The following is a 17120-nucleotide window of genomic DNA, read 5'->3' on the forward strand; positions in this document are numbered from 1 at the left end:
CGTAAAACGGCAGTTGTATTATATTTTGTTTTGGTGCTACTGCGCGGTAATATCAGCCAACAACATACACGAAAACACTCTGATGAAAGAGCAATAAAAATACTTACAGATATTACACTATGCGAGCGAATGACTGTGTGCGCGTGTGTGTGTGTAAGCACATAATAAATATAACATGAAACAACAATGTGGTGCATTATGTGAAACGAGTCACTTATGGGCAAATGTAGAATGACGACAACAACAACAACAAAATTAATAGTAATAATGTAGCCCAACAACATCAATACGAATAGTACAAAACGAAAGTGGATCTGGATTGGTGTGGGGGTTGAAGAGCGGAAGAGCGCGCAGAGTGGAAGCGCATTAACATTTGACAGCGGCATTAACGACAGCTGCACGACTCTGAACACACGACACAAACCAGTAATGCTCACCGCACGGTACCTACCAACAACAAGCCAACGACGCTTTACTCGTAGCCCAACCAGAGCGACTGGTGTGCAATATTATTGTTTTTTAGGCTTCTTTCTTCTACCCATAAACAGCTGTTTCGACTGACTCAATGCCTTAGTGGAACCTTAGGTATGTGTGGATGTGTGTACGTGTACATATGTATGTATGCGTGTATGTAGTTAGACGCCTTTGCTGATAAAGCCGGCACTCAAAGTAGTTGCTATGATAACTTGAGTGGCTGCTTTGAGTAATAATTACAAGCAAATCTATCGCTGAGCCAAGTGAGTGAGTGCATGTGTATGTGTTTGTGTGTTAGGCTTAGGAATGTCAACTGTCATGCTGCCCGTTTAGTCACTGAAAGCGCCCTATGCGTCATTCATTTGCGAGGAAATTCTTGGTGCCTCATTTGCGCTATTCATTCACTCATTCCACCGGTTTCAGCTCAAGAGGTTGAGCTCAGCGTGAGAGAATTGAGTAGTTTACCTGAAGCTGTCGGACGGGTGTTGGGCGTCTTTTGGTGGTTTTGACAACAAATGCGATTCACTCGCACTACAACGAAGACGTGTGTGCATACGAGTGTTACTAAGTAAGTCGGCAAGTCGTACGACGAAACGGTAAAGAGATACGAAATGATCGTAGCGGCTAAGACGTGAAAGACGTTGGGTGTAAAAGGGCGCGAACAGTCGTATGGGGAACAACGAAATAAATAAATAAAAATATACAAATGAAACGTGAACTTAAAAAAATTTCCATAAGCAACAGCAGCAAATTTATAAAAAATTTAATAAACAAAGTGTTTGTGTAAAGTGTCAATATACATATACATATATACATATCGTATAACGGTGTTTACATAATTTTTGAAAATAATTAACACTATCCACACTGAAAAGCGCACTTTGTTCTACAACAGAATTGGAAAATTAAAAAAAAGTTAAAAAAATATTGTCGCGCTTGCTAAAGTTCTGAGCAAGTACCAGTTGCTAACAAACAGTAGTGGCACACCGAAAGCTTAATTATTATAAAAGTAACCAAAAATAACAAAAACAATCGTCTGCATTTCCAATTTGTTGTCTGGTGCGTGTTTTGAATGTGAAAGCAAAAAAACGTACGAAGAAGACAAAGGCAAAATATTTACGACGCCTAACAATAAGAAGTGTTCGAATAGAAAAATAAGTCAACAAAAAGCGAACAAACCAAAGTGACCAAAAGCGAAAACAAAAACCTATATATTTTTTGTATCAACATACATTCTTCAAGTGTTCTACTGTGATTTACCCACCATAGCCAACAACTTTGCGCTGTAATATTTTTGCCGGATACGCGCTTCCTTCTGTGGACTATAAATCGCATCATATTTGGATTACGCGCAAACATTTCCTTGGTTTACTTCCATAGTATTGGAACGGCCGTTGAAGATACATATTTAGGTAAGTAAGCATAAGCGTTACGCTGGCTGATAATGGGTTAATTGGCAAACGCAATTACTTGCTCAAACGATCAGCTAAAAAGCAAGTTGGTTTTGGGAAAAATCTAGCAAAGCATCCTTTTTTATTCAATGTGAATAACATTTTAAAGAAGAAGGGTATGTAAATGTTACAGTGCCGACTAAAAAACATCGGACCAATAAAAAATCATAGTTTCTGCTTATCAAAGCAATGCATTTGCTCCAAGTTGGTGTATCCAGTTGTTACAGTGGCGACTAAAAAACATCGGACCAATAAAAAATCACAACTTTTGCATTCCAAGGCAATAAATTTGCTTAAAGTTAAAGTATGTAAATGTTACAGTGGCCGCTAAAAAAATGGAACAATAAAAAAATCATTATTTTTGTTTTGCAAGGCAGTACCATTGCTTAAAGTTAGTGTCACCAGATTTTACAGTGGCGACTAAAAAGCATCGGACTAATAAAAAATCATAGTTTTTGCTTTTTAAAGCAATGCATTTGCTTAAAGTTGGTGTATCCAGTGGTTACAGTGGCGACTAAAAAACATCGGACCAACAAAAAATCATAGTTTTGCTTATCAAAGCAATGCATTTGCTTAAAGTTGGTGTATCCAGCTGTTGCAGTGGCCGCTAAAAAAGTCGGACCAATAAAAAATCATAGTTTTTGCTTTTCCAGGCAATGCCTTTGCTTATATAGTGGATCTAGATGTTACAGTGACGGCTACAAAAAATCGGACCTATAAAAAATCATAGTTTTTGCTTTCCAAGGCAATACAGGCAGTTAATGTATTCAGATGTTACAGTGGCGACTAAAAAAAAACCGGAAAAAAAATTATTTCCCAATACCAAACCACCACAAAATTGCAGATTTTTCTTTTCAAGATAATGTTTTTGATTAGTGTTGGTGTGTTGCACTTTCAAAAAATCGACTTTTTTTCTCTTATATTATTGTTTAACATTTCAGGAATATATTCCCAAAATTTTAAGCCGATCTGAGCAAAACTTTTCAAGTTATTCTTCAATTAGTCTCGCATCTTAGCTCTGACAGGTGCGAGCGTTCGGGCTCTCAAACTTTTAAACGCGTTTTTCTCAAAACTACTTTTCGAATGTCGGTGTTCACTGCCATTTAAAAACTACTTGACCGATTCATTCCAAACTTGGCGCACATTTTCTTCATATAAAATGCCTCCCCCCAACGTTTAGCTAATTTTTTTTTTTTTTTGACATGAAGGGGGTTTCCCGCCCACAAAATGACGAAAATTTTCGTTGAAAATAGAAATAGTGAAAACCACTTTAGACCGCCGCCAAAAATTTTTAAACGAGGAAAAAAATAAGCAGACAACGTTGGGGGGAAGATTTAATGATACTTTGACTAAATTTAAATTGCTTTTGGTCTCAGATAATTTCCGACCGAGATACAGTGATCACTGCAAAATGTTATTTTTTTTCAAGACGTTCCCGGACATGATCTGTCACCGGCTTATTTTTAAGAATTTCCGCATGAAAAAATTACAGAATATATTTAAAAGTATGCTTAATAATTTGTTTAAAAGGTTTTAATAAATTTTCTCAACCCATATTTAAGAAAAAAATTCCCAAAAATAGTGTTTTGTTTTTTCGCTGAAACCCTTACTACCCCTTCAGTATTACCGTTAATAGAGTTATTTATAATGCTAAAAAAATTCGAGCAGCCTAGAAATTAAAGAGTATTCTTTTCGAAACCACATGATTGCTTAAAATTAATATATAATACACTGGTATTAAATAAATAACATTGGCATTACAGTTCCTATATTTCGAAGCATATAACAGTGTGTATAAAAAAAATCGGACAACTCATGGTATTATAGCAAGTAATAGTAGGTGTTACAGTGAGTACAAAAAAAAATCGGTCAACTAAGAAATTACGTTTTTTTAGTAATTTTCAAGCGCTTACTTTTGCTCGATAATAATTACAAATTTCAATTATCAAATGAGATATTTGTCTGAGCCAAGAGGGTATAGTGATGACTAAAAAATTCGGACAACTAAAAAATGTTAGTATTTACCGCTTCAAAAATGCATTTGCTATATAAGTACTTCATCTAGAAAAAGTGCAGTGCGTTCTAACAATCTTGAAAAGCCAACGAAAACCAATGAGAGTCAATTTGATAGTTCCAAGATATGTATGTACGTATGTATATATGTATGTGTCACTAGTGTAATAGTTTTTTTAGTTAAGATTGTGACTCATTTTCTCTAGACCTTTTCACCAATTTCCGTGGTTCTATTAGCACGCCGTTTTAAGTGTTCACCTTAGCGGAGGTTTGGACTGGTCCAAGTCTTCAAACTTCAATAAATATGGAACAACATAGAGGGACCTACAGTTTCAAGTCGTCTCCGAACGGCAAAGATGCTATGAGAAGCTTTTCATGGCAGAAAAACATTCGGAAATTTGACATTGTCTGGCGAGGGACGACCGCTATCGGAAAAAACTTTTTCTATGATTTTACACCAACTCATTCGGGTACGGCAGCCGCCATCACTATAATATTGGTCATATGACTACCAGATTTGAAGCCCCACATAACGATTTCTGTAGGAGTTGAGATGAAGTTTATTCAGCACTTCCTGTGCGAATATCCCTCACTTTGAGGTATACGCTATAGATTTCTGGGGAGCCACTTTTCGACGATGTGGAGTTTCGCTAGAAGAGTTTAGTGTTAGGACTGGGGAAATCTTTACCAGGCACCTCGATTGGGCACTGCAGCCACCTCAATTGGCCACCAAGTGAGCTCCTCCATGAAGAGTAGGCCGTCCCATCTAAACTAACCGTAGGTTAAGTAGTGTATCTTAGCAGCTGAATCATTTGCAATAATCTTACATTTGTCTTAATTAACAAAAAATGATTGCTAAAATCGATAGTTGATAAAATTCATAGAATGATTTGTCTATTCTAATATTACTAACACTCCCGAAATGTGTGTACCTGGATATGCTAGTGTTCAAAATTCGCTCAAAAAAGCCCTATGATTGACGCTACTTTACTATTCTTCATAGCAAAAGTCTTCTCAGAACTTGCGAGTAAAAACCAAATCTTTGCTTTAAGGTAATTTCTCACACGCATCATTCTCGTAGTTTTCGATCTGATTATTGCGTAATTTTTGTTTTAAGGGCACCATTTTAGCAGACAATCAAATCTACTGCCCAGAATTGGGGTACGCAAGTCTTCCTTGCATATTTTTTTGCACTATCAAGCCTGCCTGCCACATTCCCGCATTTTTATAGTGGCCAGTTTAAATTATAATTTCTGCACTTAAAACCAAATTTTCTATAAGCACTTCTAAATCTTATCAATTTGTCGCCATAAACCGTAAGTCTTTTGTTTAAAACTATAATTTGCTTATCTTACTCTTCGGTTCAAGTGCACAAAAAACAAAGAAAAGAAAGCGAATGGGAAAGTTGTGCAAATAATTCATTAAGCGCGCAATAAATTAATGAAATTCTAAAAACAAAAAACCTTCAAATGTATTTAGCTTCCTCGCTGCTGCTTAGTTAAACGCTTGACCATAATTTATTGCATAATATCGTCAATTTATCAAAATGCAATAACAACAACAATGAGTATTTGCTCTACTTACTTGAGATTGGCGACAATCATATTTCAATGCTACAAATAATTGTTGGCAAGTATATGCGCGAATGTTTTTTTTTTGTATCCCGTGTGTGAGTGTATGGGTGCATGTGTGCGTAAGTGTAACGTTGCTCTCGCTTTCATGTCACCGATGTGGGTAGTTTGTTTTTTCAATGTTTCTTGGCTGGAAAAATGCTTGTGACTCACTCGGGAGTTCGCTGGAAAAAATACGACATTAGCACAGCTGCTTGAGGGTTCTCCAGACGTTTGGATTTTACACAACGCGTACATGAAAACAATAAAAAAAACTGAGAGGAATTATGAAGAAGTCATTCTGTATATGTTTTGGATTACAGTTAATCAGAAATGGTGAATGAATCTAATGCGTAATCAAATATGTGTGTATGAGTGTGTGTATGTATGCATATGAGTAGTTCGATACAATTTGAAAAATTTAAGATTCTTACTAATTATTAACCTTCGGAAGACCCACTGGAGTGTGAGTACCTCCATAAAATGTTTGATTGGGTTGTGGTTTGTTTATTTCTAACATTTGGAAATATACCGTTAGCTGTATTTCAGCAATGCCGATTGCAATGTGAGCAACATAAACCCTCAGTAGTTGATGTTCACCGAATTTATGCAGATGTAAAAACGTGATTGGGTGAAACTTACCCCAGTGTGTAGTTCACGTACTTTTTTTTGCCTAAACGGTGCACGTCAAAAGAAAGTGTACACCATTTTCGACAAGTCTAGGACACTATCATCGTCATCAAAATCAATTATTTTATCATTCAAATCAGATAAAAATTGTTCTACCTCGCTTTCTTTGTAGAGGCCAACTTCTAGACCGCATTGCCTTTATTGCTCTAAAAAAATCAGTCCCTATAGAAATGGAATTAAAAAAAATAAAAATTCTGCTTTGACAAAACTAAACTACTTGTTAAAAATATGTACATACATACTGGCAGCGTCAAAGGAAAGTGTACACCGAATATTGACAAGTTTTGACTATTTATTTTTTAATTTTAATTCGTTTTTCCACTACAAAAACCATATAAGGAGTTAATACTAGTCAGAGGTTCGATAAAATGATGATTTTCAATAATTTTTTTCGTTTGCTAGTCAGTTGCTTTATTTTACAATCGACTTTACACTTTGCAGTAATTTTAGACTAGCACAAGCGCAAAAAAATCCTTTTTAAACCCTCATATCAAAATTTGGTAGAGTTACATTTTCTTGGGCAATTATTTTCCGATTTTTTTTTTAGTTTTTGGTTGAAAATGTGTCTTCAAATAGTCACAATTTCTGAAGCCTTTGAGACTACATAGCTACATTGAAAAATATCTTATTTGAAGGGTAATTTTTCAATGTTTGGAACCCTCCGTTGTCCACTCAGGTCTGGCCAGACCTTTTTCGACTTTGGACGTGAACTTAACATATTTTTATTACAGGTAACGACTTGAGCTTTAAGGTAGCTTCCTAAAATTTAATTTTCTATGGATTTACGGATATAACCTTTTAAAAAGGATCCTCGAACGGGACGAAAAAAAAGTATTTAAAAAGTTACACTTTGTAGTTGCAAGGAAGTTGATGTGCTCCGAAAAAGTGATGCGAGAAGAAATTTTTTGACGACTTTAACGAGCACATTGGGCCTTGCAAACATCGAAAATTGTATGTATAATTCAGCCGTTATTTCCCAATTCACTACTGGTTTGGCTATGGAATCATTTTTCAAACCAATTACTATCTCTGGGAATGTTGAAGTCAGCCAACCAACCGGAACAGCGAAGCGAGAGATTGTCGTCTTTGGCTACAAGGAGGCGAAAAGCTTCGACGAAAAACTGATATCTATTTTATTGTAGGCAAGAATCCAGTATGGCAACTGCACTCAAAAATCTCTTATACATGTTTTGCTTGCCTTCCACCGAATCCATACGATCCATCATTTCATATTTTACCATAAATTTCATTGTAATCAACTACTTTTTCTTCAACCTTCTTCGAAATGAGTCAAAATAAGGAACAAAGACAAACATTTTTTTTTTTTTTTCACAAACCAAAATAATTTCAGCGATTATTTTTTCTACTGTAGGGAGCTCAATGTCTGCCAAAACCAACGAAAAAGTGAAGAAATTCAAAATATGTACCTGCGATACTTAAAAATTAATTATGAATGTAAATCTATGTAAATACATAGGGGTCTGGCCAGTTCCGTGTGGCCAACCGTGACTTTAAAAAAGGTGTCCAATGGAGGCTTATTGATTATAGTTTATTCGAAAAATGTTTGGGAATGTGACACAAAGTTTTTGAACATAAGAAAGAAAAAAAAAATTGCCTTGTAAAAAATTATTTCGTGAAACAAATTTTTAAGATACTCAAACTAAACTTCCCGCTGATTTGTAACCTTTCCAACGATGCTCTATTTATCAGCACAATTTTACTTATGGGGGGATTCCCATTTCAAACGCCAAAAAGTACGGTTTTTTACGAAATTTTATTGGGAAAACTATCAGTTGAATCTTTTGGAAAACTTACAGCCATATTTATTATTATACATTATATAAAATCAGCTTCAATTTTTAGTCGATTTTCTGGAAAATTGTGGTTTTGACAACGCTCGTGGTGAAATTTCTATGAAAATTCCTGGTCGCTGGCCGCCACGATAACTCAGCTCCATGTTGTTTGAAAGGAAAAATTCAAATGGCATTTTACTCCTTATGAATACAGTTTCAGTATGAGATATTGAAAAAAAATGTTTCCGAAAATTAATATAACTGCGATGACTGAAGACAAAGTTTGTTTTTTCGCAATTTTTTCCTCGGATTTTTATTTATAAAAATAAAGTCATGCCTGTACGTATCTTATTTTCCGTAGTTTATGATAGAGACAGATATTATTTCGAGATTCGTGTCAAATTTGACAGCAATCGACCGAATAGTTCTAGAGATATCATGGCGGCCGTATAGAAAAATGCTGTTTTGAGAAAAACACATTCAAATATTTATGTGAAAAAAGGTATATATTTAAGACTCACAGCATTTTCGTGTTAATCAGCTAATCCAGGACCATATAGTACTCCCTATTCCTCTTCAAAAAATTGATTTTGTACCATTTGCTGACCCCGACGTAAAATTCGACAAGGGCAGAAGTAATTCTCGGAATAAAAACCGACGCTCGGCTATTGCTTGCGCGTTCATTGATCACGCATAACTTCGTCAATTTAATGAATTTTGTCATGAAATTTTGCACAGAGTTCTTTGAAAGTATAATAAACAAGAATCTGTAAAAAATCAATTTTTTTAAGCCGGGGAATGGGAATCCCCCCTTATAGAAGATTTTAATGCCTCTTGTTAGCGACTTTTTTGATTTCCGCCATCTCCATAATTTCTGTGGAAGAAATTTGTCAACATTTTTTTAAAACCATTTTCGTCAGTTTTGCGCATGATTTTAGCCTAGGCGCAAAGTTTGATTGAAGACCAAAACACATATTGCAGTTACCAGCAAAGCAAACCCCTATTAGTATGCTTCAAAAAAATTCGTACTGTTCCACTCATCCATCCACATACGGAATTGTTCGTGGGTGTTACTTAAATGCATTTACGAGTGATTTTTTTAATAAACCCAATTGACTGTGAAAATAACAATTTACTTTAATAATTAATTGGTGAGGCATTTGGCATGAATTATAACCACCGAAACGTTGTGATATCGCACAGTAACTGATAATTTTTGCTTAATTATCGAAATAAAATGCACAGCGCGAATAACTCACCATGGCGTGAAATTATGAGAATATTTAAATGAATGAAAGCAAAATTTTATAAATAATAATGTGAACAATACTCGAATGTGCCACTTGCAAACACATAAAAGTATTTGTAAATTACGAGGAAAGTGTTGATCATTGACACGCTGCGCAATCAATGCAAACAGTTGTAGTGATGTTGGATGTATGCATGTATGTATGTATGTATGTATGTATGTATGTATGTACATAAAAGCATGGCAGTGCTCATTTCACTAGTTAGTGCGGCAACAAAAAGCGCAATGTCAAACATTAAATAGCTTTAACAAATTACAACAACAACTCTATACATTTCCTGCACGCATAAAAATAAAAATTGAAAAAAAATAAAATAAATAAAAAAAAAAATGAAAACCCCATATAAATTTGGTTTTCTTTGAATAGTGTGAAATGTGGCAAGTTCAATGCGGCAGCGTTGGCATTACGTACATGTCTACATGCACACATATAAAGGGTTTTCCAATAAGAGGTGTTATTTTGATATTCAAAGAATGGTTTCGTGGCTTGTGTGGCGTGTAGCGCCTCTTGTTGAAAATAAACGTTGTCCAGATCAATGCCATGAAATGCAATGCAATCGATTCACCGTAACTGTTGCTCCAGCCTCATTTTCGAAAAAGTAAGTTCCAATGACTCCGCCGGACCATAAACTGCACCAAACAGTTGAGGATAGAGAGGCTTTTCAACAATAACTTTTGGATTTTCTGAGCCCTAGCTCCGACAATTTTGCTTGTTGTCGAAGCCACCGAGGTGGAAATGGGCCTCATCACTCAAGATGATATTTCGATGGAATTCCGGAACATTTTCATGCATTTCAACGACCTAATCAGCACAGACAGGGCGTTTTTGATGCTCGGCCGGCTTGAGTTCTTGTGTTAACTGGACTTTATAAGCCTTAGGACCCGAATCTTTATGCAAACTACGGTGTAATGACGTTTGTGGAATGGCTGCCTTATTCCAAAGAACGACGAGGAATGGACAAACCTGGGTTTTCTTCAACACTTTCGGCTACAACAGCAATATTTTCGGCAGTTCTTGAGCCGCGTGCACGGCTTTTATTCTTCACATCACTAACTTGTCCCAATAGCTCGAATTTGTTCACCCATTTCTGTAATGCGGTCCTACAAGGTGCTTCACTATGACCCATGACCCAAAAATGTTTGAGTTTTTCGAACCGTCTCTGCCAAATTTTCACCATTTTTATAGTGAATTTTAATAATTTCAATGCGTTGTTTAATGCGTGTACTAGTATCGTTCCATTTTTATTAATGGCGTAGTTTCTACTTGTCAAATATCAAAAAACAAAGTAGCTTCAAAAGTGACATCCGCCTGTTATTGGATACTCCTTTAATAGGTGCCTGGCAAATGAAAAACATTCACTAATATAATTTATAAATAAGACGAGTAGTAGGGGGCGCAGAATACTAGCTTGAGGTACCCCAGAAGTAGCAATGAAAGGAGCAGAAAATTTACCCTCAGTTGTAACAAGACAATTCCTTCCACTTAGGTAAGATTTTAATCATAAAAGGAAAATCGAGTGAAAGCCAACAGAGCTCAGTTTATACCGAAATAGCGAGCTATTCAAAATAACATCTCTTATTGGAAACCCCTTTAGGTTAGGTTAGGTTAGCCTGGTTGGCAATAAGCCACGCATAGACCTTTTGGTCCCTAGCGATACCAGATGGAGACCGACCTGTATGAGTACTGAAAGTAGACATCATGTAGGATGTCAGCGCTTTTAGCGAATCTAAGTAGAGCTGAGAGCTCCGCTTTTGAGACGCCCCTCAAACAGTGGGGCTCCCAGCCATCTTAGTCGGACAAACGCACAGAAGGTGTTTTAAAGTTTCCTCAACATGCTCTCTGTATTTCCTGCATTTGTCCGTGTTATCAATCTCTATCTTGTAAGCATGTGCAGCCAGTAGATTATGACCTGCTAGCATACCTATGATAGTACTGCAGTCTTTTCGCGAGAGCGTAAGTACGAATTGAGTCAGTTTTTTGTCGTTAGTTCTACACATAACTTTTGCTGTTTTGCATCTGGTCAGATTAGTCCACCGAGCTTCCACTCGCCTTTTCATGTAGTCGTCCATTTCATTGTATATTGTATTTAGCGGTTTTTGTATGTCGTTCTCTTGGTCAAAAGGTAGTCTAACAGCAGTTTTTGCTATCTCATTTGGGACCAGGTACCCAGTAGATATGCAGCCTACTGATTGCGGCTAGCCTTTCTATGGCCTCCCTGCTCCGTCGAACATTTTCGGACTTAATACAATATGAGTTTATTGGAAAACCCTTTACATATATGTACATAAAAGTGCATACACACATACATGCATACCCGTCTATGGATCATTTATGGCGAAATTCAACAGCAAACTAGCGATCATTTTGCTGATTTCCAAGTGCAAACGTCATTTCAATTCAATTAGACTTATTGCTGTAACTAAACTTAATTGCCAATTGTGTGTTCGTTGACGCGCGCGCATTTACGACAATTGCAGTGACGATTGGCAATAACTGTCACTGTTGGTCATATTTATGGAATTACAAGTCACTGCCATGCCACTGCCATACACTTCGAAGAGTGTTGATGCCAATGGGCAACATAGCCGTCACCCAATTCGCCACGCTGGTCACTGACTGATTTTTTTCCCATCCCAGTGCACTTTTTTGTTTTCTCCCACAACTAACACCAGTTGGATTGCAATGTCCAAGCATTCGTGGGATTTTGTGTGGAAAACGTGTTTTGTTGGTTGGTTTTTTTTTCCTCCCCCACTAACTAAAGAAGTCAAATCGCGCGAGCTTTTCATGTGCAGAGTCTTGCATTAATGCTTTGGTAACAAATTTTTATTATCACACGTTGTTGTGTGTCATCAATGCACCCAGTATAATCGGCAATCGCTGCTGCTTGACAGCCGCCAACATCCATTTCAATAGCATTTTATCATCGCTTTGACGAGCTATTGTCATTCTGATTAGCGCTATTATGTATAAAAGTGGAACAGTTAACTTATAATTGGCATAATGGCATACCTATACTATATACGGATGTGTGTATGTATGTGTGAATGTTCAAAGTACAAGTGACCTACACATGCACACAACTGAGCGCAAAGGTAAGCTAAGTGTAGCTGTCGTCAGTCGATGGACGGCGCGGTCAGTGCCACCAATCGGCACAAGCTCGTGTACATCTACATACACACACATATGCACATAGTTGATAGTTCGGATTACTTGTGCTTTTTGCTCTTTGCTTTTTTTTCTCTGCGACTTGAATATTGAACTGTCAGCAAAGTGGCACTTGAAGTCAATGACCTAACGGGCGCGACAAGTGCTTTTTTGTACTTTACATCCACGAGTGCTCTAATAATTCGCTTCTGCGTGTAACTTTTGTTTATTTGCCATTTTATTATGTGTCTGCATAGTTCAGTCCGGTTTCCGCCATTTATCTCGCTTTGCTTAAAATACAAGTGTGCCTCGTCCAATTTATCGCTCCAATTTTCGTATTTTGAAATGTGTATTTTTTAGTTATCTGGAAATAAACTAATTGCTCTGTTAGTTTTTTTGCAAATGGCACTGTCGTGCCTTAACTGATTGTCTAAAATTGCTGTAGGCTAAAAGTCGAAACCATTTCGAATAAAAATATTTGCGTATCCATTTCAGTCGTCATTTACTGGCCAATATGTTTCACAAAGGCAGCAGTGGACTTTATGCCACATGGACTATGATAAAACTAAAAATTCACAAAAAAAATATTATTGCGATCACTACGCGCTACCTAGCGAATACACAGTGAAACCTCGTTGGGACTGGTACTCACCAACAGCAAATTGTTGTTCGCTTAAGGGAGCGTAATTCGCTCCGATACCCAAGACTTGGTATAGAAAAAAAAAATGCCAGCCCGAAGTAAGTGTCCATCTAATAAAGATGTTCGTCAGTAGGGGTTCCTTACTTAGGACCTTAGTAGGGGCCCTCACAGGACATTGTCTCATAGGCAATCATGCAAGGAGATTAGGTGTTTACATGCATGATTTCTGTCGTAGCTGCAGAGATGAGGAGGAGTTGGAAACAATTCAACACCTTTTTTGTACATGCCCGGCTCTAGCCAGAAGCAGGAACTGATATTTAAGGTCCTACTTCTTAATGAATATAGGTAATATATATACTTTTACGCTTTGTCAAAAGCTCAGGATGGTTCAATACGGCAGGGAAAATGTAACCCAGCCTCTGCGGCTCACAACGTACCCATTTCGTGGACTTACTGGCATCGCTGTTCCTATGTGCGATGCGGTTGCCAAGTCTAACATAAACCTATCCTAGTAGGGGTTCCACTGTACTCGTTTGCACATAACCGCCTGCCCAGCTGGAATTAAAGTGTATGGGAAAAATGCTGTCAACATACTACTTATCAAATTATAGTACTACATATTATAATAGCTTGATGCTAACATGGGTCCCGGGACACGTGGGTATTGCGGGTAACGAGATCTCTGACTCTTTAGCTTAGATTAGCCCAGAGAGACCAACTTCTCTGGTCCGGAGCCCATTCTGCCACTCTCTTCTGCAGCCATCAAAGCCACGGCTAGCAAACGGGTTACTCTAACCCACAAGTGAGCCTAGCAAGCTGAGTGAGGCTGCAAATGGGCAAAACTGATGCTACCTGTCATGTCCGACCAACTGTCGCAGATTCTCCTGCAATTAAGCAGAAGGGGTTAAGCAGTTGGATGCACTGATGATGGGCCAATTTCGATGGGCGAAGCACATGGCAAAAGTAGGCATCCCAGACAGTGCACCTTGCCCCGCATGTGGAGAGGAGGATGAGACGGTGGAACACTTTCTGTGCATCTGCCCGGCCTTCGCTCGAATTAGGCTCGAGTTCTTGGGCACTGATGTGTTAAGAAGCGGTCACCTTGGCTCCTTGGCACCACAAGATCTACGCAGATTTCTTCGGGGGTCGGGTAGATTTAAAGAAACTTAATAAGGGATCCCGAGTACAGTTCAATGGACTTAATGTTGTCTGAGTGCTGTATTTGCTAGTCGGTCTCGATAAAAAAAAGCAAATACTACTACTAATACTACTAATAAACTCTGTTTATCTTCCTCTTCTTTAATCTAGTCTTATCCTATTTCGGGTCGGCTCTACTTGTGCGAAATTTCCAGGTGACGCGGTCCTGAGTCGTTTCTTCGCTGACGTTTCTGCATCGCATGTCGTTTTCAATAGTGTTTTTCTAGGTTTTTGGTGGTCTGTCTGGTCTTCTTTTTGCTACCTCTACCTGCAACACTTGCCTCACTTCGTGTTCCTCTGGACTTCTCATTACATTACCGTGCCAGTGTAGGAGTTTTTCATGGAGCTTAGTACTGATTGGAGCAACTTTATTGTCAAATCTACTTCGTTCCAATCAAAGTAGTCACGTCTGACATTTTTCAACTCACGCAACCTTTTTTGCCATTCACGCAAGATTTTCCCAAATGGACTTCAACTCATATAATTCTATGGACTCGAAACAATATTTACGGAGCGGTATTTTAGTTCACTGAATAGCAAGAAGTCGCACCGAATTTCTTCTTCTCGATTGGCACAATAACTGTTTACGCGATTTTGGAGTTTAACAAAGCACTCTGGTCGTTTCTTTCTCGTGGTAACCGGCCCCAGTTGGACACACCAAGTGAAACTATTCTTCTCGGATGGTGATGAGGAGCGTGGCATAAGCGTGTCTTTTGGAAAGTATTACTGTAGTTGTAAAGAGTTGCAAATGAAGAAATCTATCTCCTGTTTACTCGATTACGCTGACGATGTGTAGGAAAAAATGATTTCGAAAGTCTAAATCATCTTACATGTCGGGTGAAAGATTTATTTTTTGAGCTTAATTTAACTTTTTCCAAATATGTGAATCGCGACAATTTGACATGCTGGCCTTCTCTTCCGAATTAATGTCTCCATACATATGAAAAATTTCAATATGAAGTTTTGGTAGTAAATTCAACGAACTTTATTGCTGGTTGCTATTTTTCTGAAACTGCAGCTGCATGGGTACTCACGTATTATGTGTCATATGGCATACCCTTTGGGCCTTATGCACAAAAGCGAGCTTTATCTCACCGTTAAATTATGTGTTGCATTCAACTCTTAGCTCTTACTCTTATTTTGTGTGAGCTGCATTTGCCCCATAGACCGAGTTTGAAGTCACATAGGGTAATGCTTGGGAGTGAAGCAAGTTTTGTTCATACAAAGCACACTTTTTAGTTCGATTTTTTCTTTTTATTTCGATTTTTTTCTTTTTAGTTCGATTTTTTTTTCTTTTTTCTTTCTTTTATTTCGATTAGTTTTCTTTTTATTTCGGCTGTTTTTTCTTTTCACTTCGATTTTTACCTTTTATTTCGATTTGTTTTTTCTTTTTATTTCTCTTTATTTTACGTATTTTCAGCTTAACTGCCTTCGCTGAAGACATGCTTTTATGTTGCAACTGTGCTTTCCACTAAAGCATTCCCATTTCCGAACACATGCATTTGTACGCATACTTACACACTCATCACTATGTGCACATGCAATGAAATTAATCACCCCTCTTTGACGCCCTTTGTTCTTTTGTTAAGAATAGTACAATTCGTGGTCGGCCCCAAACCCTTTCAACCTGGAGTATTTGTACAAAAAAGTAAATCAAATGCATTAGAATATTTACCTTGAATTTAACGGTACATCACGACTTCATTTGTTATACTATAAATACCCATGCAGTAGCTTTAGGGCGTTCTAATAGCCGGTTTACTTTTGTGGGTTTTTAAAATAAGATTGCATTAGCAAGTGGCGAGTAGATGAAGCAACTGGCCCCTAGAATGGCCATACAGCATTGCTCTCACTAGACAATGGAGAATAGACACAAATTGTCTGTCCTGGAAAATTGTGAATTTTTTACGCAGACAGCCTGAAGATGTTGTTATTTTGCACCGCGACGATGTGACGATGTGAATTAGCTCCAAAATGATGTTGTGTATTATTCGATTAAATGATTATGAGCACAGTTTGACTTGTGAGATTTTCTGCTGTGGGTTTTTTATTGACACAAGAATAAGTTTTGAACTGAAGTATGAGTTTCGAACCCACGAGGAGTTGTCTGATCTCCCATCGGGCGCGTCTCACGTGGTGGATAGGGAATCCCTGACATCACACGAGTGGCCTTCCCTGATAGAGTAGATTCAACACTCTTGTGATGACTCAAAGTTGGCATAGAATCAGGGTTTCAAAATTGGGTTAAAATGTCTTTTGAAATTTAAGTAAAACAACCAACGTCCCGAGCTCAGCATTCTTCTGCTTCTTCTGCTTGATTGGTGCGATAACCGCTTAAGTGATTTTGGCCGAGTTTAACAAAGCTTCTCTCTCATGCTAACCGGCACCGGACTTAGTCGAACATTAAGCTTCATACTAGCCTAGAATGCTGCAGAACTGGAAAGTGTTTTGTGATAAGCTCGAACAGAAAATTGTGGAAATTTCTTCTAAAACTTCGAAGAAAAGATATTCGGTTGATGGTCGGTATTATTACAAAACACAAACCATGGGATCATCATACTCGTATGACCACCATTTGAATAATTGAGGTTTCGATTTGCCGGTCTTGCTTAGAGGTGGCGGATAGCACTGAATATTTTCTCTGTGAGTGTACTGCCTTTCCTAGAGCAATGCTATGAATTTTGGGTTTCAGCTGTCATGAGAAGTAAACTGGAGGATATTTTGAGATTTGCCAAAGAATCTTCAAACTTCACACAGGTCTACCTATCTCTATCTCTGGCTCTATTCTATCCTATCTC

General features: G+C 37.7%; 1 protein-coding gene across 1 annotated transcript in view; it reads left to right on the plus strand.

The window, feature by feature from the left end:
* The first annotated feature begins 856 nt into the window (after nt 1-856).
* LOC128868034 (uncharacterized) overlaps nt 857-17120 on the plus strand; it is a 98489-nt gene continuing 82225 nt past the window's right edge. Inside the window, exon 1 of the mRNA XM_054109750.1 lies at nt 857-1886. The gene's annotated coding sequence lies outside the window, so the exon portion shown is untranslated. The remainder of the gene's footprint in view (nt 1887-17120) is intronic.

Source organism: Anastrepha ludens, chromosome 6 (assembly GCF_028408465.1).
Source record: "Anastrepha ludens isolate Willacy chromosome 6, idAnaLude1.1, whole genome shotgun sequence".
In the NCBI taxonomy this organism is placed as follows: domain Eukaryota; kingdom Metazoa; phylum Arthropoda; class Insecta; order Diptera; family Tephritidae; genus Anastrepha; species Anastrepha ludens.